Source organism: Nematolebias whitei, chromosome 19 (assembly GCF_014905685.2).
Source record: "Nematolebias whitei isolate Nwh7 chromosome 19, NemWhi1, whole genome shotgun sequence".
Taxonomy (NCBI): Eukaryota; Metazoa; Chordata; class Actinopteri; order Cyprinodontiformes; family Rivulidae; genus Nematolebias; species Nematolebias whitei.
Window position 1 is genome coordinate 15073506 of NC_056516.1, and position 19297 is coordinate 15092802.

The 19297-nt window shown below is 38.5% G+C and overlaps 1 long non-coding RNA gene across 1 annotated transcript; it reads right to left on the reverse strand.

Moving 5' to 3' along the window:
* Positions 1–3: 3 nt before the first annotated feature.
* LOC119425426 lies at positions 4–2405 on the reverse strand. Its single transcript, XR_005187566.1, has 5 exons — positions 2169–2405; positions 1329–1417; positions 977–1126; positions 410–555; positions 4–69 (listed from the first exon to the last, which is right to left on the reverse strand). It is a non-coding gene; the product is annotated as an uncharacterized LOC119425426 (long non-coding RNA).
* Between the last annotated feature and the right edge of the window lie 16892 nt (positions 2406–19297).

A 19297-nucleotide genomic window follows, 5' to 3' on the forward strand; every position in this document is an offset into this window, starting at 1 on the left:
TTTTGTCCGCGCATATTCATTGACGATCCTGTCTCCTCCTGGTTTGTTCTTTAGAACATTTTCAATCATCTAAAGTGATGGTAAAAATATAAATCGATACGTTGCAAAAACACTGTACACAAGACAATTACAAATCCTATTTTATTCCATAAAAAAGAGATAGTATTAAAAGAACTATAATAGTTATTAGTGGAATAGTAAGTTATGTTAAAAAGCACAAACAAAACTATAAGAACTTAAATTTTTTGGGAAGTCCAGAGCCTTCTATGCTAAGGATCTGGACTAAAATGTGCAGAGATATGCTGAAGGAAAAAAACACAGAAAGTGGTTTTAAGAGAGCAATTTATATAATGTATTCAAATTTTGTAAAAACTCTATGGAAGTCTGCACAGTAATCTGCATAGCTTACTTGGGCAAGAGAGGTGTCTTCAGCTCTATGTCTTGTTACAGGACTGTGTTGCAATATAATGGTGTCATCGGAGTCCACTTCAGTTTCTCCACTGGAGCTGGTGAAGGAGCTGCTTGCTGCACAGCTTAGCTGATCCATAGGATTATCTAAACATTTTGTTGGTAGAATTAACAGTAGTCAACACTAAAATTGAGAAAATGGTTCTCTCCCAAAAACTTTTTTTATATATAAATTAAGGTCACCTGATGAGCTCTTCTCACAAGAAACAGTATGATACAAACATAGATAACTCATGCACATTTATCTGTGTTCATTGTGATGAACCACTGAAACACTAGAAATAGGCCAAACCGTGAATGGTCTGTGATGTAAGATGTTTCCACATGTTGTGTGAAATGCTACAAAGGTGAACGCTTTTATGATCTCATCCTAGATTGGTGATATCAAATGGACATCAACATGTCTATACTGATCTGGAAAGACATTTCTATCCCTATTGGTCAAACCCATAAGGATGACCAAAAATAGTTCACAAAAATAAACAAATGACACTTTGCAACACCTTACCTTCTGGATGGAGATCTTGTGCTTCACAAATTTCCAGCACACCAAGGTTTGGACTTTTCAAAAGGAGCTCAAAAACCTCCTCATCCACTTCAGTCTTAGAATCATCAGAAACTTTTAAGTCCAAGGTTGGGATGCTGAACTTTTTTGCAGCTATGAACATAGCAAATTATTTATTTATTATATATTTGAACATATGTAAATAACAATTAAAAGACATTATAAATTAAAATTAAGTAAAACAGAATAATAAATCAGAAAAGTTGGTAAAGCACCCATTATGGCAACATTCCCAAAACGTTTTTGATAAACACAATATATGAAAATGTTGGAAACTTGTTTTGTTTGCACTCACCACATTCCAAAAATGAACTGTAAGTCAGTTGGCCTTCAAAACAGATGTATTTCTGTCGATCTCTATGTTTGACACGCACAGCTTGCATCCTGCATTATGTAAAATATGATATTTTTCAATAACAAATTATTATATATTATTCACTTTGATAACATACTTATCGAAGGGAATAAAAAAAATTAAGATAAGAGGTTGAAACTATCATGGGGAAGAAGCACTTGGTGGCTAACAAATATCCTTAATGGGCTCTTAATGAGCTAGGCGCTCTTGAATTTAGCCAATCAACACAACTAAAACGAAAACAAAACCACATCAGTTCCATACAACTCGATGCAAACGGGGTTTATGGACTAAATAGTCAATCACAATGTTTTACTGACAACTTACAGTTTGCATACAAAGCACAACTTTAATTATATATTTTTAATTGCTGCTCTACGTTCAAGAGAAGTTACTAGCATAGCCCTCCCGCGCCATTTTCTGGGCGGGACACATGCTAGCAGAGCTAGCTTCGATTGTACAGCTAGCTCCTCTTTTAAACTCCGTTCCTTAGCTTAAAATAGCAACAGCCTTGACTTATGCAAATAAAAAATGGACGTAGCATTGTACAACACTGATGTTTTTTTTCTGCTTACATTGTTGTAAACGGCTACATTAAGTTAGCTGAAGCACACATGCTAACTAGTTAGCCAACCATGTTAATTCCTCGCTGCACCCCTCCTTCCCCCACGACCACACAGCAGCACGTCATCTTTCCGCTAGAGATAATTAGTGTTAATAATAATAAAAAACAAATAAAACCCCACATGAAATATGTTTACAACCCATTTGGGCACTTACCTGGCACAAAGCAGACCGTCGCCTCCGGTCCAATGCGGGAAAACAAAATGGTGGAAGAAACGAAACTTAACGAACTTCAGTGGGCGTTTTTCTTGTTTTACTCCGATATGATTTACTCTGTTTTTTTCCTCCGATTCTATTGACCAATTGACACGATTTTACTCTATAATGTATAAACATGACTCTTTTAGATGAAAATAATGTTAACTCCGAAAAAATTACTCTTCTATTTTTCCTGTGTGCTTGTATATGTTATGGTACATAATAAATTAAAAGTTTTAAAAAATCATTCTGTGTAAATATCTCATGTTACATTGTGGACACATGTGACTTATAGAAAAGCCCGGCCTATATATGTACAATTTTTTTTCTTTTTTAAATTTAATGGGTGTGGCTTATCATGTTCACATCATGCACAGACAGATGGACAGATAGACTATTTCCAATGTCTCCTCTTCACTCTATAACACGGGACAACAACTGAATTCTGGGTGTACTGCGACAGGTCATTGTACACTTTTAATGAAAGAAATACTAAACTAGCACAGCCTTAGAACTCAGATAAGATATAATGGCTAGAGGAAGTTATTAGAATCTCTTTACTTCCAACAATTTTTCTTAAATAAGGTTTGATCATTATTTATTTACTGCCAGTAATTTAGACTCCACAGCATGTTATATAAGCTCATTGCCAACTTTAACAGCTCTATGGGCTTAAACACAGCTGCTCACTGGGATTATGGAGCTGCTCACAAATACACACCCTTTTTATCAACACATTCTGCTCTCCACTCAAACAGCAAGCAGGCAGAATTAAGATAGGTGCCTGTTTTGGCTAATCTTATCATACAGCACAGATTTGTATTGTAGACACATCTGGTCTGCCTATAAAAATCCCTCCCACACAGTTTGTCTGAGTCACACAGACAGGCTGGATGGTCCAAATGCAAAAAATAAAATAAAATAAAATGGGGATCAATAAAAAAAAGGAGTTGATTGATCTCGTAAATATATCCTAATGGATTTTTATAGATCAACTAAATCAGAATCTACACAGATATATAGACAGATATAGGTGCCTCAGATTTAGAGTTCTATAAATTAGAAAAATGTTTTATTCTAAATCAGAAGCTGCCATTGTGTTATCTTTAATGAAATGTGCTTTTTCCATAAATGCTGTAAACACTGGGACTTAGCTGTTTGCTTGACTAAATTATCCACCAGATTTTTAAGAGTAAGTGTAAGTATACCTGTATAAAAAAGATTGAATATATATATATGTGTATATATATATATATATATATATATATATATATATATATATATATATATATATATATATTTATAATTTTTGTGTATGACTTAATCCATAGCATATAGTTTCAAAACATACTACTTAAATACTGTAGCATGTATTTTCCTGTAAAGTAAAATAAAGTACTGAGTGGCTGAAAATTTTTTTTTAAAAAGACATCAATAACTATCTTTAGATTTTTTTGCATAGTTAATTTTACCCTCCTGAAAGTCTTTAAAATTATGCTCTGGCAACACTTTGAAATGAGCATCCCAATCATTTCCTGGTTACTTATCGTTTTGACATGTTATGAAGTGACACACGGTTGACTGGCTCAAGATCACAGGATTTTCTCATTTGGGTGGTAGACGTTGAATGGGGTCATGGGATCCGTCACAGATGGTGCAGATGGGGCACGCTTCACCCCCTTCCTGTGGCTAAACCTTGTATCCCCATGCGTGACCTTGCTGTTCTGGTTTCCAACCCCATGAATGTGGCCTAAAATAAATCTGTAATGAAAAACTTCAAGAGACATGACTCTGAATGTTTGATTGTGTTTTATACAAGACTAGCAAAAAAAAAGAGAAACTTGCTAAAGGAATTTTCAAAGGTGCCAATGATGGTAAATGGACTGTACTTATATAACGCCTTTCTATCTTATCAAGATACTCAGAGTGCTTTACTACACAATCTGTGCCCTCATTTACCCATTCATACAGCACTCTACTAGATCTATACAAGAATAATCAGTGCTTTAGATCACATTCATACACCGATGGGACACACATCAGAGGCAATGAGGGGTTCAGTGTCTTGTCCAGGAACACTTCAATATGTGACTGCTGGTGGAACCGAACCCCCAACTCTTGCATCGGAGGACGACTGCTGTAACCACTCAGCCACAGCTGCCTAAACCTAAAACTCCAACATCTATCAACTTTCTTCTCCAAATAGTATTGTAGGATATATTCTTGTGAACTTATATATATAGTTCTATATTTTTTGCTGGACTATAGCAATTGTTTATTACTGGGTGTCAAAAAAGTTCTTTAAAAAGTCTTCAGTTGATCCGAAATGCTGCTGCCAGAATATTAATGGGAGTTGACAGGAGAGATCATATCTCTCCTGTTTTAGCTTCTCTCCATTGGCTCCCTGTCAAATCCAGAATCGAATTCAAAATCTTACTTCTAACATACAACGCCCTCAACAACCTAGCTCCATCTTACTTGTACATTACAGATCTTATTGTTCCATATTTTCCTAACAGAGCACTTCACTCTCAGACTGCAGGCTTACTCGCGGTCCCTAGAGTTTCCAAAAGCAGAATGGGAGGCAGACCTTTTATCAGGCTCCTCTCTTGTGGACCCAACTTCTAGTTTCTGTCCATAAGGCTGACACATTGTCCAGTTTTAAGATTTGATTTAAGTCTTTTCTTTGTGATAAATCCTATAGTTAGGGTTGGCTTGAGTTTCCTAAGATATCTCTTAGTTACACTGCTATAGGCATTAGACAACTGTAAGACAAACTGACCACATTTCCTCACTCTGCTGCTGTCTTTATCTGATCTACTCTACCTGTTTGTATTTGTAACTATTTATATCTTAACATGTCGTCTTCCTCCTATAGAAAGTACACCTGGACCTGTCATTCTGCGTTGGTCTGTTTCTACTTCATGTTCTGTCAAACCCAGCCGCTCAAAGGACATGGCCGCTCATCCTGAGCCTGGTTCTGCTGGAGGTTTCTTCCTGTTAAAAGGGAGAATTTTCCTTTCCACTGTCTCCCTTGTGCTTGCTCAGGATGGGAGACTGAGATGAAGTGAAGATTCAACACAATCTGCTGCTTCCTTAGATAGAGAACTTTTACTGATTGGTTTTTATAATGTATGTGAATGTTTTTGTTCAGTGCCCTGAGATGACTTCTGTTGTGACTTGGAGCTGTAGAAATAAACTGAATTGAATTGAATTGAACATCTAAGCTGGCAAATACAGGTGTGTTGATGCATGAGCTGTAATAAAATGTGCAAGGAAGTAAGTTCAAAATAAACTTTAAAGCTTCTGCCAGTATCTTATCAGAGTAACCATGGCAACCACACATCTGCATCTGTCACTTTTTGACAGCACTTCTAATGTGACAGGTGGGCGTAAACAGAGTAAACATTAGGCCTCGAACATAGTGTGTGAAAATACAGTACGTTTTTTTTTGACAAAAGTCTGAATGTCAAGTGGCAGAATGTTTGGTTGTAACACTTTTTTTTATGTGTCTGCATTGTTTTATAGGAACTATGACGAAAAACAAAACAGACAATTCACATCCAATTTGGGAAAAAAACAATTCTGAGCTCAGATCCCATGGATGTCATTGAGAGTGAGTTTGTGCACTCTGAAAGGATTTTAAGGAAAAAATAAAGTTTTAAAGCAATGATAGAGATGCAGGGTGAAAGAAGACAACATAAGCTGAGTTTGGGTATTTTACTTGTAAAATAGGTGTAACGTCCGTAGGTGTACAAAGAGTGTATTTGTAAAAATTTCTGAAAGTTTAAAAAGCTCATAAAAGGGACGGCTTCACATTCTTAACTGAATGTTCTCTAGTAAACACTTCAAAAATCTTGTTATTGTGTAAAAACTGTGGAACATATAAATATGCCAGTTCAACCATATAAAATGCAGCTTTTTGTGTGCTGATTAAACTTTGAATGAAGTTTCTACTGTGAAGCATGCTGGAGCTGTAGAGCTTGAAAAACAGCTGGCTAACCCGAACCCTACTGTGGGTGAGACAGGCAACACGATGTTGACCAGATTCACACAGCAAAGGTACAACATCGAGAAGAAAAAAGAGACACACACTCCTCTGGCCCAGCATTTTATGCTACATGGGTGGGATGCAGTAAAGGCCACAGTGCTGCAGGCCAATCTCAGGTGGTCTGTGGCTCAGAGAACTTGGACACACCACACACAGAGGGCTGAATGAAAGCTGATATTGTTATTATTTCCTGGTTTTATTTTTTGGGAGACTGTGACTGACGACCTTTTCCCTAAATGTAAACCCTGACGCTAAACCTAACCTTTAATGATGAGCCCTAATCATAACCCTCTGACCTTTGACCCTAAACCTAACCATGACCCTAAACCTAACTCAAGACCCCCTGTCCTAAACCTAACCCTCTGAACTGTGACCCTAAACCTAACCTTTAATGATGACTCTAAACCTAACCCCATCTGCTAAGCCTAATCTGGACTCCTGACCCAAAACCTAACCCTAGCCCCTAAACTTAACCCAGAACCCCCTGTGCTAAACCTAATTTTCTGACCTTTGACCCTAAACCCAACCCTGATCTTAAACCTAACCCTATGACCTTTGACCCTAAACTCAACCATGACCCTAAACCCAACTCTCTGACCTTTGACCCTAAACCCAACCATGATCCTAAACCTAACCTCAGATTTTTTACCTTAAACCCAACTCTGACCCCAAACATAACCTCTGACCTTTGACCCTAAACCAACCATGACCCTAAACCCAACCATCTGACCTTTGACCCTAAACTCAACCATGATCCTAAGCCTAACCCTCTGATTTTTTACCTTAAACCCAACTCTGACCCTAAACATAACCCTCTGACCTTTGATCCTAAACCCAATGCTGACCCTAAATCCAACCATCTGACCTTTGACCCTAAACTCAACCATGATCCTAAACCTAACCCTCTGGCCTTTCACCCTAAACCCAAAGCTGACCCTAAAGCCAACCCTCTGACCTTTGACCCTAAACTCAACCATGATCCTAAACATAACCTTCTGACCTTTGACCCTAAACCCAACCCTGACCCTAAGCCTAACCCTCTGACCTTTAACCCTAAACCTAACTCAGGACCCCTGTCCAAAACCTAACCCTCTGACATGTGACCCTAAACCTAACCTTTAATGATGAGCTCTAATCCTAACTTTGACTTTTGACCCTAAACCTAACCCCGACTGCTAAGCCTAACCTGGACTCCTGACCCAAAACCTAACCCTGACCCTTGACCCTAAACTTAACCCAGAACTCCCCGTACTAAACCTAACCCTCTGACCTTTGACCCTGAACCCAACCATGATCCTAAACTTAACCCAGGACCCCCTGCCCTAAACCTAACCTTCTGTCCTTTGACCCTAAACCTAACCTCGACTGCTAACTCTGACCATAAAACCCCTGACCTTTGACCCTGGACTTGAACCCTGGACTCGGACACCTGGCCCATTGCCTCACCTGGCACTCTCCCTCCTCGAAGCACTCGATTGAGTGGGGTCAAAATGAGACCTGGGTGGGGTGATAGGGACACGTGCGTGGGGAGCCAGCACATATCAAAAATTATAGCACAGCATTCCTGATCAGGCTACATGTTTTGATGTATATTGTGTGTATTTCTGTTTTTCTAGGGCCGTGGAAGGAACAGGAAACTGAAAACTCAGACAGGAATGGAAGAATGAAGACTGAACAGTAATAAAGGTGATTAAAGGCTTAAATACTGACACTCTCAATGGCAGTGTGTAAAAAAATACCACTAATAATAATAAAATAAACCACATGTGAGAAGAACTTGCACTCTTCTCATAACAGCAGATCCTTCAGCTCACAGTCCTCCTTAATACATCAACGCCTACTTTTGATTTAAATGTGCACTTTCGTCAGGGTTCATATACAAAACTGTAAACTTTGATACCAAATGACAACTTTTATTTTCCCTTGACAGGCAGTTTCAATTTTTTAATTACAGACAGGAGCCTAGAGGCAGCAAATATTCATTACTTGACAGATGAAACTCTTATTGCTGTGATTAAAAACAGAGAACTTTTGCACATCGGGGATATAATTTTTCCTCGTTTAATAAATCATCCTGTGAATGCTGAAAATCGTGCTGCTCGGTCCCCTGCAGTAATGTTTTATTTGAAAGGAGTCACAAATCTAAATATGTTGGCAACACAATGTAGGTTTAACAACTTCTAGTAGCACATTCCAAGTGAATTAACTTGGCTAATATTCTTATGAAGACAGCATCTGGTCATATAAACAAAGTTTGCAAGAGATTTTTTATTCAAAAGTTCCTCACCATGTTTTATCTCATAGCATCCTTATGACGCTCTCAGACTGCAGGTTTACTTGTGGTTCCTAGAGTTTCCAAAAGCAGAATGGGAGGAACATCTTTCAGTTATCAGGCTCCTCTCTTGTGGAATCAACTTCCAGTTTCTGTCCGTGAGGCTGACACATTTTTTACTTTTAATATTAGGCTTAAGAATTTCCTTTATGATAAATCCTATAGTTAGGGATGACTTGGTTTCTTGAGCTATACCTTAGTAATGCTGCTATTGGCTAAGACTGCTGGAGGACAAACGGACCACATTTCCTTACTCTGCTGCTGTCTTTACTTGCTCTACTCTGTACTTGTTTGTATTTGTAATTATTTCTATGTAAGCATGTGTTTTTTTGTCTTTCTTCCTATAGAAAGTACACCTGGACCTGTCATTCTGTATTTGTTTGTTTCTACTTCCTGTTCTCTCAAACCCAGCTGGTTGAAGCAGATGGCCGCTTGTCCTGAGCCTGGTTCTGCTGGAGGTTTCTTCCTGTTTAAGGGAGTTCTTCCTTTCCACCGTCTCCTTTGTGCTTCCTCAGGATGGAAGACTGTGATGAAGTGTAGATTCAACACAATCTGCTGCTTCCTTAGATACAGAACTTTACTGATTGGCGTATATATGTGAATGTTTCTGTTCAGTGCCCTGAGATAACTTCTGTTGTGACTTGGTGCTATATAAATAAACTGAACAGAATTGAATTGAATCTACAGGGTAATGCAGGTCAACCAGAATGGGCTTTTGAAGGTTGATGAGAAAAATCTAAGGTATGAAATCGATGCCTTTTATTGTTTGATGTTACTGCTGGAAATACACCGAAACAAGAGATTTCTCCCCAAATGCACGGAGCTGTTAGATTGTATATCCCTGCACTATGTCCATCAGTGACGGGGTCAAGAATACTTGCAGCTGTCTGTATTTTTTCTCTTTTTGTGTTGTAAGTTTCTGCTTCTGTAAAGTTAAAAATATCAGAAAAATGTCAGTGAAAGGTTTGATTTAGCAGATGTCAAGATATTGTTCCTTTTTTCTTTATTTTATTTGTTTATTTGTTGCTGCCATGCACTTAATTTCTGCTGAAAAAAGTTATTATTATTAGATTATTTTCAGGGTTCTGTGTTTTTCTAGATTTTCTAAAAAAATTTAAAAAAAAAAAAACATTAATTGCATTGACAGTGTTGGTAATAAACAACAGCAGAGTTATTTCCAAATCATGATTTATGATAACATACAGCCACTTTCCAACATTTTTCAGTCAGGTCATCTGGACAGTTTCTTTTTTTGTGCTGAAACGTTTCGCCTTCGATCCAGAAGGCTTCATCAGTCAAGGAAAAACACAACAAAACTGATTTTTCCTCCAACAGCTTACTCCAAAGTGGAACAAACCAGTTTTGTTGGAGATATATATATATATATATATATATACACATTTTTTTTTCAATTCTAGTACCTCCTTGTATTTTCTGAAGGAATACCCGTTGTAAAATCACTGTCATTTCAATGCACAATCTCTCACCTAAGAGCAAATTAAAGTCAACAAATAAACCAACATGGATGTTTTGAGGTTGTGAGAGGAAATCAGAGTACACAGAGAAAACACTTGCATACAAAGGTACAACATGGATTACACTCAAACTGCAGATTTCTCAGGGCGACTCAACCAACCACCTGCCCCATTGAGTCGTTATGTCATTTCACTTTCTGTTTGACCAGTGTTTACATTGTCACTGTTTTCTCAACCCAACCATGTCCATCTTGTTATGCATAACTGCATGCACAGAAGCTGCTAATTGTATTCTGACACAAATTTGTCGTGATTCACAGTTCTGAGGTGCAATCTCAAAATCAAGTATTACAGACAGTAAAACTGAGTGACTAAAAGTGAAGACAATGTGCAAATTTTTATGGTAGTGATGATATCTGTAAGAGCCAGACAAGACAGAGGAAGACAAGTTGGTTAGAGAGACCGAACAGCAGTTGAACTCTGCTGATAAGCAGTAGGATATGAGAGGATATAATACTGCCTGTCTACACCAAAACACAAGGGGGACATTTCAAGGTTGTTGTTTTTTTAATCTGGAACTTCCATCCATCCATCCATCCATCCATCATCTTTACCAGCTTCTTCCATTTTTGGGTCATGGGGGTCACTGGTGTCCATGTCCAGCCATCACTGTGCAAGAGACGAGGTTTACCCTAGACGGGTCGCAAGTCCATCAAAGGGACGCATAGAGACAAACGAGACAAACAACCATTCACTCTCTCACTCACACCTAGAGAAAATGTAGAGTTACCAATCAGACTAACATGCATGTTTTTGGTCTGTGGGGGGAAACCGGAGTACCCGGAGAAAACCCGCTCATGCATGGAGAGAACATGCAAACTCTACCCAGAAAGGTCCCGGACCGGGATTTGAACCTTGATAAAACTGCTCGCTGAGAGGCAGCAGCTCTACCAACTGTGCCACTGTGCTTTTCAAAAATACACTTTGGGGTCACCTAAAACACAGTGTCTTTATGTCTGCAAGGTTGCAAAAAAATAAAAAATAAACTTTGTGTAGTCCAAAAACACTGTTCCCATAGAAGGTTTCTCATTTTTATCAGTTGTGGATATGCATACAATGTGTAATTCGTGAAAATGTCAATAAAAGACCAGATGTTTGGTCAAATAAAAATAAAAAATAAACTTTTTTCCTTTGATCTGTTAGCATATGACATATATATGGAATGATTCTCAGCTACTAATACACCAGACTGATCTCAGTATTTGTACAAATGACAGCTTTGTGGCCATTTTTGTGTTTTCTAGGGTCAGTATGGGGCGACACGGTGGATCAGTTGGTAGAGCTGTTGCTTCTCAGCAAGATGGTCACCCACTCAAATCCCAGTCTGGGACCTTTCTGGGTGGAGTTTGCATGTTCTCTCCATGCATGCGTGGGTTTTCTCCAGGTACTCTGGTTTCTTCCCACAGAACAAAAACATGCATGTTAGACTGATTGGTAACTCTAAATTGTCCCTAGGTGTGAGTGAGAGAGTGAGTGGTTGTCTCGTCTGGCTGTGTGTCCCTGTGACTGACTGAAGACCTATCCAGCGTGTCCCCTGCCTTTCGCACAAAGATTTCTGGATATGGACATTAGTAAACCTTGCAACCCAAAAAAGAGTAGGTAAAAGACAATGTATGGAAGGATGAATAGTGTCAGTAGGCTCTACTAGCTATCATGAATCTGGTTGTTCTCACAACTTCTAGCTATAAATGTGAATCAATAAAATAGTTTCTAGGAGTCCATTGATTCATGAGACATTTTGCTAACGAACAGAAATACACACAGAGAGGCAAGAATATTGTTGCCTAACTTTCAGGTATTTGGCAGCAGGTGATCATCATAAAGTTTTCCACTGAGTTGTCCCACATGTGAGAGGCGTTAAAAAGCTGATTGATGATTCTTTTTTTTAAGGCCAACATCAGCAAGCCACAGTACACCCCCTCGTCCGTCTCTTCTCCAGTTTCCCACAAACATGAACCTTTATCATCATCAACATCCATTTCCCCCCATCCCCCTTTCCATTTCTATCTTTATTGAAAAATGTTGATCTGATTATGGCATTTGATCTGTTCCAAACAAACAAGTAAAGCAGGCGGTTGAACACACTTTTTTTCATCAACTAAAGTGCTATTCTGAAGCAGAATGAATAACATTTGGACACCAGCTGCTTATAGTAAAGCATAAGAACCTTACCAGGAAACATAACCTCGCTAACATCAAACTGCATGGACTTGATGATAAGTCTCTAATCCTCTGTTTAGGTATGTGGCTTCAGTCAGGTCGCCGTGGTAAGTGTGTGTGTGTGTGTGTGTGTGTGTGTGTGTGTGTGTGTGCTTGCCAGCACTTGAGTCACGGTGCCTGAACAGGGTGAACATTTACTGGAAAACGCACACGGTGAAAATCAGATGCACAAACAAGTTTTAGGGTCCAAAATTTATTTGCATGCAATATATTGAGAAATAGCAGGACAGAAAAAAAAAAAAGTAAGTCCAAGAAAAACAACAAAACGGCCGATGCTGATCCGTTTGAGTTTGGATTGGAGACAGATTAGTGGAATATTAGGATGGGGTTTTCCGGCCAGGTTAAGCTTTTTGATCGTCAACTAAATATGGCTTAGAAGCTGCAGACGAGGTGATGTCACATGGAATTAATCCAATCGTGGTTTTGGTATGATTTAGAAACTGGTTGGTAATCCACTGGTGAATTTAATATGCTGTCAACGTAGCAGGGCCGAGTGTGTTTGCGTGTAAGTAGCTGATGTGTCAACGTCATGACACACAAACGCTTCTATTCTGAACTCTTTTTAGGGTTTACTTTAATGTTAGTGAAAGACGAATAATACACCAACATGTTTCTGTGTGTGTATTTTTGTTTATTTGTCTGTAGGTTAGCAAAATATCTGGGGGAAGAGGTTAGAAAGGCGAGCTTGTGATCGGAAGGTTGCCGGTTCAACTCCCCGAACTGACAACATCAAAATGTGGGGGGGGAATGGTCTTCACCCTCATTTGCCCCTCTCTGGACCCTTGAGCAAGACCCTTAACCTCCACCATCTGCTCCCCCCAGGCGCCCTAGATAGCAGCTCTCTGCTCCGCACAGAGGGCTGCGGTAGCTCGGTGTCTGTGTTTGTGTCAGGAAGGACATCCAGCATAGAAACAAGTCCACGTGCCAAGTCTTTGTGCGACTTAGTTCACTGTTGTGACCCCTCAAGAAGGGAGCAGCTGAAAGAAGAAGAATGTTTGCAAAACTTCTCATGAACCATTGAAAGTATTTTAAAGAAACTCTCAATTGATTACCTTTTGAAGTCAACCCAATTCAAAATGGCCATCACAGCAGACTGGCGTTAGAAACCACATAGATGACTATAACTCAGTCAGTTTTATGGATAGTCAGCTAAAATTTAGTGTGGTAGTAGCTGAGCATCATCCTAAAGACATACGCCGAGTGCAACGTAAGGTATTATATTTCTATTGAAAAGTTGGATTAAACATTTGATGTGAACGCTTTATATTTTAATTTTATTGAAACTGTCAGAAAGTATTTATTGAATGACGTTTGGAGTCACTCCAAATCAAGATGGCCACCACGTCTACTTTATATATTTAAACACAAAGCTGGCTACATGTAAGACAACCTTACTCTTATTCTTGTCATCTACACAACATCTTGCTTTCAACCTTGGTCTCTATAAATAAAGGTTAAATTAAAAAAATTAAACTCTTAGTGTCAGCACTTAACAAAACATCCCATGAACAGTGAAGAGAGCTCAACAAAACTCTCGGATTCTCATCATTTTATCGAAATCTACAACTGATTTGGAGTCAGCCCAATAAAAAAAATGGCTGCTACATCTAATTGGCCTTAGCCAACACCAAAACTTCAAACATATCTCAACATCTGGTGTGGTCGTAGCAGAGAGCCACGCTCAACACATTCTCTGAGCGGTAACACTCAGAAGATTTCACAATATTCTAGAATCACGCTTAACAACATTTAAAAGGTTTGACAAAAATGACCGTTGCTCCACAGCACAAAGTGGTTTTAGTGATTTTCTTTCAACTTAAGCTGACATTGTTACAGGAAATAAGAGTTTTTACTCTTTATTTTTGTTCTAAAACAATTACTTAAGCATTCTATTTAAATAAAAGAAATTAGAATAAATAATTTAACATTAACTCAAAATCTATATTTAATTTGTGTGTTAATTAGGGAGGTACTTGTGGGATTTTTTTTATTACCATGAGCAACAAAAGTATTACATGAAATCCATCACATCAGGGCAATAAATTGTTCTTTATTTTTGACGCACTGTTTTACTAACAGAGTACCAAAACCACCTTTGCATGTGGTCTGGTTAAAATCTATTCATACACACAGAACAGATGTTTGGACCAGGTTTGAACAGGGCCTGACTGCCTTACAGATCAAGTTTAACAACTTAAACGTCACCGCTGTCGTTATTTAAACAACTTAGAGAAAAGTATTCAAATGAAACATCTGGTGTAGCAAAATTTCTAGGTGTTCAATTTCATACAGCGTTAGATGTGTCATTATCTTAGTAATCGAAGAATAAACCAGCAAGATTTTTTTACCAGTTTGGCTAAATGATAACTTTAGTAAAATCACAACTCTAAATATTTTTTACTCTTTTTTTAAACTTCACACTTAACCATAATAAACTCTGTGTACATGTATGTCACCCGCCAGGTTTTAGAGATTTATATTAAGTGAATAAAAACTAGGAAATTAGCCATAATGTGAAAGCTAGCAGTTAGCAGTGGCAGCATTTTAAATAAACTGAACCGAATGTGAACACGTTTAAAGTACAACAAAATGTTATTCATGTAAAATAGTCAGGAACTGTTTTGGGATTAAATATATTTCTTTCAAAATGTTTTTTTTTGTTTGCAGAAATAAACATCATGTTTTCTATTCTCAGATATTATGATCTATATAAGGATAAGATTTCTTTATTGTCGTTCTCATCTCATGTGGTACATGTGGTAGAATGAAGTTGTGTACACAGGGTCCCAGTTACATCCAGCAAAAGTATAAATTGTAAAGAAAAACAGTAATAAGATCTAAGATATGAATTATGAAATTCGCTAAACTAAAAATACGCTCAGCACTAATAGTCAAAAACAATACGCTGAACAACAGCGGCATGAATATCAAGTGGAGGAGTTCAAGTATCTCAGGGTTTTGTTCACTAGTGAGGGAGGAAAGGAGCGTGAGATAAACAGATGGATTGGTGCAGCATATGCAGTATTGCGAACTCTGTGCCGGTCTGTTGTAGTGAAGAGGGAGCTGAGCTGTAAGGCAAAGCTTTCCGTTTACCAGTCGGTCTATGTTCTTACTCTCACCTATGGTCACAAACTCTGGGTAGTGACTGAAAGAATGAGATCACGAATATCGGCAGTGGAAATGTTTCCTCTGCAGGGCAGCTGGACTCTCCCTTAGAGATAGGAGAAGTTCACTTATCTGGGAGAGACTCAGAGTAGAACCGCTGCTCCTCCACATCGAGAGGAGCCAGTTGAGGTGGTTCAGGCATCTACTTCTGAATCTGTTTCTGTTTTTTATTACTTCCTGGCCCCGTTGTGATGTTTACCAGTTCATAGGTGTAAATTATTTGTGTTTACATGAAGTGTATGAAAGGCAAAGTGTGTGTTTGTGTACAATGCGAGTTGCTGACTGAAGCCTCAAACAAAATAATACGTTTCTTAATGGATGATTAGACGAGGCATATGTGTGAGTGTGATGCGTGTGCACGTGTTGTTTTTGTTTTCAACGTTTACATCTGTGTCAGAGCATGCTGGATCCCCTCACCCCTCCTTCCACCTCCTCCCGCCGTGCACACAAACAGATACCAGCTCTCAAATCCCCTCAAAGCTTTTGATCTGTGGAAATGTGGAACTCCCCAAGTTCTCTCCTTCTGTCTTACTCTCTCAGCTTAGTCGCACATAATCTATACTTCCAAACAAGATTAAAACACATAAATGTTGCTTTGCTCTCTAGATTTTTTTTAAACTCGTGAAATATGTTTGTTTTAAGGCCTAGCATTCCTTGAAGGACTTTTATCACTTGCTGCCTTTTTGCCCAAAAGTTTTAGACTAAGATCATGTTGAGATGAGAAATGACAAACCTTAAATTCCAACATGCACATCTAATAATTATTTATGAGTGTTTTGTTCAAATTAAAACCAGTAGTTCATGAGATGTTTTGCTAGCAGACCAACCAAGTTAACTCCATCTACGTTAAAGTTAGAAGCAAAGACTTTGCACGATGAGAACCACTTGGCAAAATTTTAAATCTTATAAAATGAGATCAGTCCGAACTACTACACCAAAAGTTTGAACAATATATTGACCCTCCAGGACATCTACCACAGCCAGTGTCTGCGTAAAGCACGCAACATCATTAAGGACCACACATCACATGGACTCTTGCATCTATTATCTTCAGGCAGACGATACAGGAGTCTGTCATCACATGCTAAAAGACTCAAAGACAGTTATTATTATCACAAACTGTCAGATTACTGACCTCTGGACAATAACAATGCACCAAGCCACAACTGTGACACCTAATATGTTTATTGCTGCTGCACTATGTGGTTGTAACATGTATGTCACTACCTTACCATCATAATTCATCTCAATGTTGCTCAATACTGTGAAATACTTATTTATTATAATTCATCCTACTTGCACAGTTATATTCTACCATGTCGTTGTTTACTATATTTCTTTTGGACCTTGTAAATATTATATTTCTTTTTCACTTTTTGTTACTTTGTTTTAACCTTATTGCATGCTTTCATATTTCTTGTTGATGTTGTAGTCTTTTTCTTAGCGAGTCGAATCGGTTCTACTCATCCTGAACATTTCATTGGGGTTAAAAATGTTAAGTCAGGTCCTCTGGATGGATTAAAAAAAAAATAATAATAATAAAAAAATTGTTGAATGTTTCATTTTTAGTCCAAAATACTTCTTCAGTCTGAGGAGCTGGGCTATACTCAGTCTTATAATTAGCACCTTCTCGTTGTGGATCAACCAGTTTGTTGTTGACATCAAGAACTAGCTGTTCACGTGATAAAGGATCATCAGCCTAATGACCGATCGTTAGCACATGATGGCTGCTTGTTATTCACAGGGGGCTGAGTGATACTAGCAATAACAGCATTGTAAGAGGGGGACAGGTGGACGTGGAGACTCCGCCCCTGTTTAATGATGGACGGTTTCTCTTTACAAAGATGGCCTCCTTTACTCCTCTCTCAAACCAGCGCTCTTCTCTATGAAGGATGTCATAATGTTATGAGAATAAACTCATAATATTACCAGAATAAAGTGGTAATATTATCAGAACTCCAACATGAAAATGCAGTCTTACAACCATGGAAAAATGATGTATGTTGAGCATCTTGTTAAGTTGTACTTTGCTATTGGTTTTATAAATAAGGAAATACTTCATCTGTCAGTACATCATCATCAGGTTATTATCAGTCCCCAAGTCGCAATGGGATTAACCTGCATAAATAAAAATTCAATTAAAAGTATCAGGGCTTTGAAACGATTGTACGACTTTTTTCTCACAATACTACGACTTTATTCTCGTAATTTTAATAGTTTTTTCTCATAATGTATTTTTTTTCTTAGTGTGGCCCTAATACTCCTTTGTACAGAGGATCTGAATAACTTTGTTAGATTTTTCTACGTGGATTATTGAGCATGCATCGGGATATTTCCTTGCATTGTTGACCTTGTGTTAACTTGCACATGACAAATAAACAACATAACATTGACTACTCATTTTTTTGTTTTTTGGGTGTGTTTTTAAGGTCAGGTAGCTGTGTCAGCCATCTTGAATCAGATTGGCTCTTAAAGTGAGTTAATTGCACATATACTGTATCTCCTACGATGTAAATCTAATGCATGTAGACATGTGTGGTTCAGACAGAGAAGTGTGTTTTTGTATAGGTGGCCTTTTATAAAATATGTGCCTAAGCCTGTTTGTGATAGCAGTCTCCCACATAAACAGCACTGCCGTCTTCAAAAAGAACCAGACTGTGTGTGAATGCTGGGAGGTGATTGCTTCCCTGACGTTCCCATGAGGGACTTATCTCGTGTCCCACTCTCACCGGCTTCACCTCGCGCAAACATGCGCCGTGGATGCGCGCGCTGCATGCTGTGGTGAAGATGATGAAAGTAAGTGAGGGATGACCTAAAACTGTCACTAGCAGAATAAGGAAGCAACAAAACAACAACAAAAAGATCAACACAGAGACAAAGCAGCTGAATATTAAGCAAGATATTAAAAGATAATTTCTTTTTTATTTGCAAATTAATCTTACTCGTGTTCACATAAGGCACGTTTACAGAGTAGCTCAACACCCCCCCCCCCCCCCCATACATTCATACACTTCTGGCAGAGAGACTTTTTTTTTTTCTTTTGCTGACTTTACATTTAAATGAGAGTAGGGGATTATCCTAATGTCTGACGCTTTGGGCGCAAGTGTGGCACATGCATCGCTTTGCATGTGCAGAATTGGACATGGATGATCATTTTGTTACCATGGCAACAGACGGACTAACACAGGCACAGTGGGGTAAACCATAAGTCGAAACATTAGGCGTGTGCATTCAGGATGCTCACACACACACTGACACAGTGGAGCCTTATCACCACCTTAGCTCCCCTCCTCTCCTTCCACAGCTCCCTCCTTCTTTTCTTTCTCTCGGGCAGACGGATGGAGCAGAAAGTGGCGTGTAATTACATCCTAATCTTTGGCTGGTATCTGCTCTGCTACAGGGGCTGCGGGTACAGGGAGCTGTCAGGAACACACTAACACACAGAAACTCACACATCTCTCTTGATTTTGTCCGGCAGTCATCACATATAGGCAGAAGTTGCATGGCTGTGCGTCTGTACAAATCCCCTGCTTGACTGACAGATAAAAAGGTTCTAAAAGACAGATGGGCGCCTGATTTTTCTTGAGCATATATCTGTCTTTGGTTTTATAATTGGACTTTAAGCATAGACTAGATCTGCCTTAACCTCATGAAGAGAACGTCTGATAAAGTCGAAGCATTAAAGCTTAATGTTTCAAATATGTGCAAGCTTGCTATCATCTTTTATAGGTCTTAGGGATTTATATACATATATATATATATATATATATATATATATGTATAT